The sequence below is a fragment of the Hoplias malabaricus genome, unplaced genomic scaffold (genome assembly GCF_029633855.1).
Source record: "Hoplias malabaricus isolate fHopMal1 unplaced genomic scaffold, fHopMal1.hap1 scaffold_30, whole genome shotgun sequence".
Lineage (NCBI taxonomy): Eukaryota > Metazoa > Chordata > Actinopteri > Characiformes > Erythrinidae > Hoplias > Hoplias malabaricus.
This window is the reverse complement of record NW_027100924.1, coordinates 1,887,403-1,897,402: the sequence shown is the minus strand read 5'-3', so window position 1 is coordinate 1,897,402 and position 10,000 is coordinate 1,887,403.

Sequence of the window (10,000 nt, the reverse complement as noted above, 5' to 3'; positions counted from 1 at the left end):
CGAATATATTGGAAGTGGGATGGTTGTCCAATTGCTGTCAAATATATTGGAAGTGGGATGGTTGTCCAATTGCAATATATTCTGATGGTGTCAAATATATTGGAAGTGGGATGGTTGTCCAATTGTAATATATTCTGATGGTGTCAAATACATTGGAAGAGGGATGGTTGTCCAATGGCAATATATTCTGATGGTGTCAAATATATTGGAAGTGGGATGGTTGTCCTGATGGTGTCTAATATATTGGAAGTGGGATGGTTGTCCAATTGCAATATATTCTGATGGTGTCAAATATATTGGAAGAGGGATGGTTGTCCAATTGCAATATATTCTGATGGTGTCAAATATATTGGAAGTGGGATGGTTGTCCTGATGGTGTCTAATATATTGGAAGTGGGATGGTTGTCCAATTGCAATATATTCTGATGGTGTCAAATATATTGGAAGTGGGATGGTTGTCCAATTCCCATACATCCTGATGGTGTCAAATATATTGGAAGAGGGATGGTTGTCCAATTGCAATATATTCTGATGGTGTCAAATATATTGGAAGTGGGATGGTTGTCCTGATGGTGTCTAATATATTGGAAGTGGGATGGTTGTCCAATTGCAATATATTCTGATGGTGTCAAATATATTGGAAGTGGGATGGTTATCCTGATGGTGTCTAATATATTGGAAGTGGGATGGTTGTCCAATTGCAATATATTCTGATGGTGTCAAATATATTGGAAGTGGGATGGTTGTCCAATTCCCATACATCCTGATGGTGTCAAATATATTGTAAGTGGGATAGTTGTCCAATTCCCCTATATCCTGATGGTGTCAAATATATTGGAAATGAGATGGTTGTCCAATTACCATACATCCTTATGGCTTCAAATATATTGTAAGTGGGATGCTTGTTCAATTACCATATATATTGTGTCAAATATGTTCAAAGTGGGATGGTGTCCCATCACTACATATTGTCATCAGAGCACGTTTTAGGAAAACATAATTGTAATGTCTAAAAATACATTTAGCCATATATCCCATGACTCCCTGATCTCATATCTGTCTTTGGAGTTGTAAAATTCTACTGTCCAAAATCCATATATTTTTTTTTGACTTGAATATATTGGAAGTAGGATTATCAGATCTCAGCTTCAGAACAACATAAGAGGTTTTTACAAACGGGTCTATCTTTGTCTGGGTCTATCTTACTCAGCGTGTGAGTTTGGAGAAGATTGGAGAGAATAAATATTTTCACTCAAAAAAACTAAAAGGGGTCCCCCTATGAGTTGTTTTTAAGTGAAAAAATTTATGTCCTCCAATCATCTCCAAACTCACACCCTGAGTTGATGACACTCAGACTTAGACGAAACTGGTCTTACTTTGAAGATATTTCACTCCTAAGCCAAGATCTGATAATCCAACTTCCAATATATTCCAGTCAAAAACATATATGGGTTTTTGACAGTAGAATTTTACACTTCTAATTACAGAAAAAGGATCAGAGGGACTTGGGCTGTATGGAAACATGTATTTTTTTTAACTATATAAAATGTTTTCCCAAAATGTATAAGTCTTTACTTTAACCATCCCAATTGCAATATATTTGACACAAGTGTTATATATTATATTTAAGCAGTACATTTCTTCGTAGATGTCTTTCAGTAACTGTAAAACATTTATTTTAATTATTTGTAATTTGCTAAGACACATGGAAGACCTTTACATCCCGAGGTAGTGATAGCTTACAACCTGGTCTCACACCTACTTGTGATATAGTCACATATATAGGAGACTGCAATTCATGCTGAAAATATGCGATATGTCACGAATTGCAGATTACTATATCACGAGTAGGTGTGAGACCGGGCTGTAGCTTAACATTACTGGCTGATGTAACTTTGCTAACTGACAAAGCGACACATTTATGTTATGATTAAAACCAATATTTAACAAAAAATATATTCATTAAACACATGAAAAGTGTTGTATTCTAATCAAATGATATTTAAACTCCCGCACGAGTTATGCACAGGGGCCGTGTCTTCATTAATTCAGACTTATTATCCTGGATTTAAGTCCTTTATAGAGTATTTAGTTATTTTTTATAACGTCTCTTCCTTACACATGTAAACAATCGTACACACACAAAAATGCGTGTATTTGTATAACTAAAAATGTGAGTCTGTAAACAAGTTTTAGTCCCCACACCGAGATTATATCCATCTACACACAGACAAAGAGAGAGTCCACCAGTTTCGCTACACTACACTTTGTTTGGGTTTTTATGTACTGTTTCTAATTCTATATTTTTGTTGTGATATCAGTTATAATTGAATATGTATTTTGTCTCGTTCACCAGTGATATTTTTCAGTTACTGTAGTTAAAACAGCATTTAACTAATCCATACGGGCCTACTTACATATTCATGATTGGATTTACATCACACACTGTAGCTGACACGAAACATAAATCCTTTGTGAACGTAGTCCCTACGTTTCATCTGAATTATTCATAACATAGTGAGCGAAGCACTGACCTATGGCTACGTTGAGCCCTACGTGAGCAGTGTGAAGACAGCAATATTAGTAAGCTGATCCCCATAGCAACTGGAAGTTAATTTTTCACAATAAAAAACCTCTGGTGTTTAGTACCTTAAAATTTGTAAACATGCATATTATTATATAACTTCATTCATAACATGCTCTAAAGCTTTTCATAATTGTATATCAAACAAACATCACTATTCTCTCACACTATGTGTGTGACACATACTGAGATTTGACATTGATAAATTATGTGCATTCTTTTAATAGCATACTGCTAAACAATACAGTGTCAATACAAACCCATGGTGAAATTAACTTTCCAGATCCTCCTCTTTCTGTAAACGTATTGTATGTTTAACGATACATTAAGTTACTCATGTTTTATTTAATTATGTGTATCTACTTCTATATATAAATTAAGAGAGGATAAATCTCCTTCAAAATGAAATTGAACAAAAAATTCTGAATTAAAAAAGGGCTTTTTCAGCAGTTCAGTGGTGGTTGAAGTGAGGGGTTTATATATATATATATATATATATATATATATATATATATATATATATATATATATATATATATATATGTGTGTGTGTGTGTGTGTGTGTGTGCTTTTAAACGTATTTATATATGTATAATGTTAATACAAAATCTCATAAAAAACATGGTCAAATCCAATACGCTTAGAGACCAACGACATTCCTTACACCTGGACCCCCATGACTACTGACGAAGAACACTCAGAAAAGTGACACTGAGCCTGCTGTGGGCCAACGCTGTTTTCTGACTGTGACTCTGAGCCGAGTGTAGTCAATTCACAAAAAACATTATAAGAACGCAGTACCAAAGCATGGCTCAATTTTGCATGTAGGTATTTGAGTATACACTAAGTAGGCTACAAGCTTATTGTTTTTAGTCCAATACACTTTATAAACTTGAATTCCTCTGTTTTTTTTTCATTTGTTTTAAATTATGCTCTAAACGTGTTGGATTCTCCGTGTTGACACGTAGCGTATAATTTCGTGTTAACACGTTAAGGTATTGACGCGTTATGAACGTGTTAACACGTTAAGTTTGTGTATTTCGTGAATCATGATGCTTTACTGCCACCAACTGGTGTATGGCGTTATTGCTGAAACAACATAAAGCCTTAACTTACCAAATAACGGAAACAATTCCAGTGTTTAATGTTCTGAACAATGTTTATGAGATTTTGTATAAACATTATACAAACATAATATTTATATAAACATAAATACGTTTAAAAGCGCACACAAACATAGATATATATACCCCTCACTTCAACCACCACTGAATTTACTGCTGAAAAAAGCCCTTTTTTAATTCAGATTTTTTTGTTCAATATAATTTTGAAGGAGATTTATCCTATCTTAACATATATAAGTATGTGGCCACAAATGGGTCCACAATTCCATTTAGACCTAACAGGTGGTGGTGGGGTCTTAGTTCCGAAAAGCCATTTAGTGGACAAAATAGCAGTTGCTTACCTCTTCGTAGTACCACACCATCCCAATCCACATATATGATACGCCGCTTGGTGGACCTTATCGGCCTAGCGCGCGGCGCCCCCTAGACGATTTACTTTGCAGAGCCCGGGGTCGGGTCCTGGGCACACGTGGTGAGAGCTAAAAATCCTCAAAGTTTGGGCCTTTTACCCGCACTTTTGCATCAATCCACCAGGTGGCTCCCGGAACGTCCCGATTCCAATATATTCCATTACAGGCAAATATATTGGGATTGGGATGGCGTATATATTTATCATTCGTTGAAGTGTTTTGTAATGTTTTTAATACTTTTAACATGCCCAACATCCATAGACATTAACATTTTTAAAGTGTTGGCTACTTTGATAAGGCAACACAAACGTCCTTTCACAAAGTTTCCAACTATCTTTGATATATGTATAATGCCAGTAAACCGACAAACACGTAACCACAGTGAGCCAGCCTGCCCTTCTGAAACTCTTGTCCGAACGCCTTACTTTCAAATTTTCAAGTTAGCTAATGTTACTGCTGCATTACTTAAGGTGGAAGCGAAAAATTTAAAAGCTTCTGAGCGAACACCAGTCAGAATGTCAACACTAGAACTATCAGGATTTTCATATACCCCCTTTTTCTACCAGAGGCTGCCAAATGGCAGTGCTGGGGTAATTTGCAACCCATTAGGCCACATTTTGTTATGTACATTAAGCCACTACTAGGTGCTAAAACGGGGGGATGGGTGATAGTGTGAACTGTGTTGACTGACAAAGCTCTGAGAGTCACAGCAGGCACAGACTTTCAGGAGTTTAGTTTAGGGCAACAGTCTCAACAAATAAAAAATATTTTGGTACTTTGGCAGTTTTCTCAGCTGCTGATAATTATTATTATAATCTTTCAAAAATATAATGAAATAATACTTGTTTATTTAGAATACACACAATAAAGAATTATTTAAGCTTTTTAGTTTATATTTGTTGATCTAATGCAGTATTATTTGATGTGAAACCTACAAAAACCTTGAGAAATATAAATAAAAAATTCAGTTAAGTAAAAATTGCTCAAAAATAGTATTTAAGTTTAATTTGAGTCATATTTACTTGTCAAGAAAAACACTTTGCCAATGGGGTGAGATATTTTGACTTAAAACAAGAAAAAATGTCCTGATAATATTCTTTTACTTGGGTTTTTAAATGTTTAAGTAAAAATGTCCTTTTTACAAGTAGCTGAGGGTTGTTTTTTGTATAAATTTATGTAAAAATATCTTTACCTATTGGCAGTTTTTCAAAAGACAAAAACTACTTAAAATAAGGTTACAACATATCAGAGCTATTTTGACTAATCAATATGCCACTTTTTGCACTGTGAAAACAATCCTACATTAGTACAAAGGAGGCAGTTTTTCAAAAGGCAAATTTACTTAAAATCTGAACTTTAGCTATTTTGACAAATCATCAGTGAGAAAACAATCCAAAATTAGTACAAAGGAGGCAGACTTGAGGTGTTTTGGAATTATAGTTCAAATAATGTCTTTGTGTGAGTTTTAGAGAAAGATGACTGCAGACACTGGAAAACTTGTTAATAAAGTGCATAAACTTTATATAATAAACTGCACCAAAGTAAATAGCCTATCTGGCTACATGCTGAGTGAAATAAAATAGAATAAACCTTTCTCACTATAGTACAATATTACAAATATACACGATGGAGGTAACTGAGATGGGTGTGTCAGTGTCAGTCAGGGTGTGTATTCCCTGCCACATACGCCGAGGGTCAGAGGAGGTAAAGTGCTCCTCAATCCAGAGTTTGTAGCAGTGCTTGGCTATAGCTGTTAGTCTCTTCATATTGCCAGGAACTCCAGTGGGCGGTACAAAGGACGCTTGTACCCTGAGCGCTTCTATGCTGAGGGATGCCATGCCAAGAAATCTCGGACCACCAGTCTTGTTTTTTGCCCTTCTTTTGTATGCATTAGGTTTCTCCATTTATGTGCATCTGCTTTTCTTTTTTCTGTAAATCAGGACCGGCGTTTGTAGCAGTGCTTGGCTATAGCTATTCCTCTCCTCAGGTTAGCTCTGGCCAAGCTGTATGCTTCCCGGCGTCCTGATCTGAAGGCAGCATCTCTGGCTTTGAGCAATGTGCGAACCTCTCTGTTTATCCAGGGCATTTGAATAGGGAATGTTAATTGTTATGGCAAACTTAAATTTAATGATTAAGTATCACCAGGAAGAAAGATCGATGCTCAAAGAATTCTTTGAGGAGAAGAGAGGAATAAGACAGACAGTCAAAGTCAGTCCACACAGTTGTTGATGTGTTTCAGGACAGAGTTAGTGTAGGTGTCCAAGTGGATGTGTGAGCCTGTGGAGGCTCGGGCAGCATACTCACTCCAGTCGGTGTGCTGGAACTGTTGCTGAAGGAAGGAGTCAGCCCCATCCATCCAGAACTTTACAGTTCTGGTTGAAGGCTTAATCCTCTGCATGACTGGAGTGTATTTGGGAAGCAGGAACAAAGAAAGATGATCGGAAAGTCCAAGATGGGGGTGGGGTGTTGTTTTGAAGCTGGTTAAAGTCGAACCAATGCTGAATCCGGTGTTTGTGCAGTGAATGTTAATTTCCAAAAGTGTCTGTCTGTCGTAACTGTAGTTCGCAAGAGTTATTTGCGCAAGAAAACTGCAGATAGCTAAGTACAGAAGTATAACATCACTAAAACCGGTAAGACGCTGAGCCTCGCAGTGTGATCGTGACGCCATCTTGGTCCTGGGAGACCAAGGACCATTTCCTATGGATATCAAGGTCCCAGAATCTGGAGGAAGAGAGGAGAGGCACGGAATCCACATTGCTCGAGGTACCCTGTAAAGTTTCCACAGTAAGTGGCGGTTTGGGGTCCCATGTCATCTGCTGGTGTGGGTCCACTGTATTTTCTGAGGTCCAAGGTCAACGCAGCCGCCTACCAGGGAGATTTAGATTACTTTATGCTTCCTTATGCTTCCAAGCGGGGTGGGTTAGTGCAGTGTGTAGTGCTGTTGAGAGCGAAGACACCCGCAAGTTCCACAGCACAAGCTCTTAGCACACGGCCAGGTACACCATCAGGGCCAGCTGCCTTCCGTGCATTCACTCTGCTCAGCATGCGACTGACGTCCGAAGTGGAAAGTACAAGTGGGTTGTCGTCGGTGGAGGATCGTTTATTGAAGATATCAATATCATCTGGTCGAAACGAGTGTAAAAGTTGTTCAGCTCATCAGGGAGTGAAGCACTGTTGGTACATGGAACAAAGCTAGTTGGTTTATAGTCAGTCAGGGTGTGTATTCCCTACCACATACGCCGAGGGTCAGAGGAGGTAAAGTGCTCCTCAATCCGGCGTTTGTAGCAGTGCTTGGATATAGCTATTAGTCTCTTCATATTGCCAGGAACTCCAGTGGGCGGTACAAAGGACGCTCGTACCCTGAGCGCTTCTATGCTGAGGGATGCCATGGTAAGAAATCTCAGACCACCAGTCTTGTTTTTTGCCCTTCTTTTGTACGCATTAGGTTTTTCCATTTATGTGCATCTGCTTTTGTTTTTTTTGTGAATCAGGACCGGCGTTTGTAGCAGTGCTTGGCTATAGCTATTCCTCTCCTCAGGTTAGCTCTGACCAAGCTGTATGCTTCCCGGCGTCCTGATCTGAAGGCAGCATCTCTGGCTTTGAGCAGAGTGCGAACCTCTCTGTTCATCCAGGGCTTCTGATTAGGGAATGTTAATTATTATGGCAAACTTAAAATTAGTGATTAAGTATCACCAGGAAGGAAGATTGACGCTCAAAGAATTCTTTGAGGAGAAGAGAGGAATAAGACAGACAGTCAAAGATTGCGTGAATCCGGTGTTTGTGCAGTGAATGTTAATTTCCAAAAGAGTCTGTCTCTTGTAGCTGTAGTTCGCAAGAGTTATTTGCGCAAGAAAACTGGAGATAGCTAAGTACAGAAGTATAACATCACTAAAACTGGTAAGACGCTGAGCCTCGCAGTGTGATCGCGATGCCATCTTGGTCCTGGGAGACCAAGGACCATTTCCTATAGAAATCAAGGTCCCAGAATCTGGAGGAAGAGAGGAGAGGCACGGAATCCACATTGCTCGAGGTACCCTGTAAAGTTTCCACAGTCAGTGGCGGTTTGGGGTCCCATGTCATCTGCTGGTGTGGGTCCACTGTATTTTCTGAGGTCCAAGGTCAACGCAGCCGCCTACCAGGGAGATTTAGATTACTTTATGCTTCCAAGCGAGGTGGGTTAGTGCAGTGTGTAGTGCTGTTGAGATAGCGTCCTCGGTGGATCTGTTGCAACGATAAGCAAACTGGTGTGGGTCCAGCGTAGCAGGCAGGCAGGATTTCAAGTGAGAAAGAACTAGTCTTTTAAAGCACTTGGAAATTATTGGGGTGAGTGCTACAGGTCGAAAGTCATTAAAGTCTGAAGCAGTAGAATGCTTAGGCACAGGCACAATAATGGCTGACTTAAAGATAGATGGTACAGCTGCCTGGGCAAGCGAAACATTAAAGATGTGAGCGAAGACACCCGCAAGTTCCACAGCACAAGCTCTTAGCACACGGCCAGGTACACCATCAGGGCAAGCTGCCTTCTGTGCATTCACTCTGCTCAGCATGTGACTGACGTCCGAATTGGAAAGTACAAGTGGGTTGTCGTCGGTGGAGGATCGTTTATTGAAGATATCAATATCATCTGGTCGAAACGAGCGTAGAAGTTGTTCAGCTCATCAGGGAGTGAAGCACTGTTGGTAGATGGAACAAAGCTAGTTGGTTTATAGTCAGTCAGGGTGTGTATTCCCTGCCACATACGCCGAGGGTCAGAGGAGGTAAAGTGCTCCTCAATCCGTCGTTTGTAGCAGTGCTTGGCTATAGCTATTAGTCTCTTCATATTGCCAGGGACTCCAGTGGGCGGTACAGAGGACGCTTGTACCCTGAGCGCTTGTTGATGCATTTCAGGACAGAGTTAGTGTAGGTGTCCAAGTGGATGTGTGAGCCTGTGCAGGCTCGGGCAGCATACTCACTCCAGTCGGTGTGCTGGAACTGTTGCTGAAGGAAGGAGTCAGCCCCATCCATCCAGAACTTTACAGTTCTGGTTGAAGGCTTAATCCTCTGCATGACTGGAGTGTATTTGGGAAGCAGGAACAAAGAAAGATGATCGGAAAGTCCAAGATGGGGGAGGGGTGTTGTTTTGAAGCTGGTTAAAGTCCAACCGATGCTGAATCCGGTGTTTGTGCAGTGAATGTTAATTTCCAAAAGTGTCTGTCTGTCGTAACTGTAGTTCGCAAGAGTTATTTGCGCAAGAAAACTGGAGATAGCTAAGTACAGAAGTATAACATCACTAAAACCGGTAAGACGCTGAGCCTCGCAGTGTGATCGCGATGCCATCTTGGTCCTGGAAGACCAAGGACCATTTCCTATAGAAATCAAGGTCCCAGAATCTGGAGGAAGAGAGGAGAGGCACGGAATCCACATTGTTCGAGCTACCCTGTAAAGTTTCCACAGTCAGTGGCGGTTTGGTGTCCCATGTCATCTGCTGGTGTGGGTCCACTTTATTTTCTGAGGTCCAAGGTCGACGCAGCCGCCTACCAGGGAGATTTAGATTACTTTATGCTTCCTTATGCTTCCAAGCGAGGTGGGTTAGTGCAGTGTGTAGTGCTGTTGAGATAGCGTCCTCGGTGGATCTGTTGCAACGATAAGCAAACTGGTGTGGGTCCAGCGTAGCAGGCAGGCAGGATTTCAAGTGAGAAAGAACTAGTCTTTTAAAGCACTTGGAAATTATTGAGGTGGGTTATGCAGTGTGTAGTTCTGTTGAGAGCGAAGACACCCGCAAGTTCCACAGCACAAGCACTCAGCACACGGCCAGGTACACCATCAGGGCCAGCTGCCTTCCGTGCATTCACTCTACTCAGCATGCGACTGACGTCCGAAGTGGAAAGTACAAGTGGGTTGTC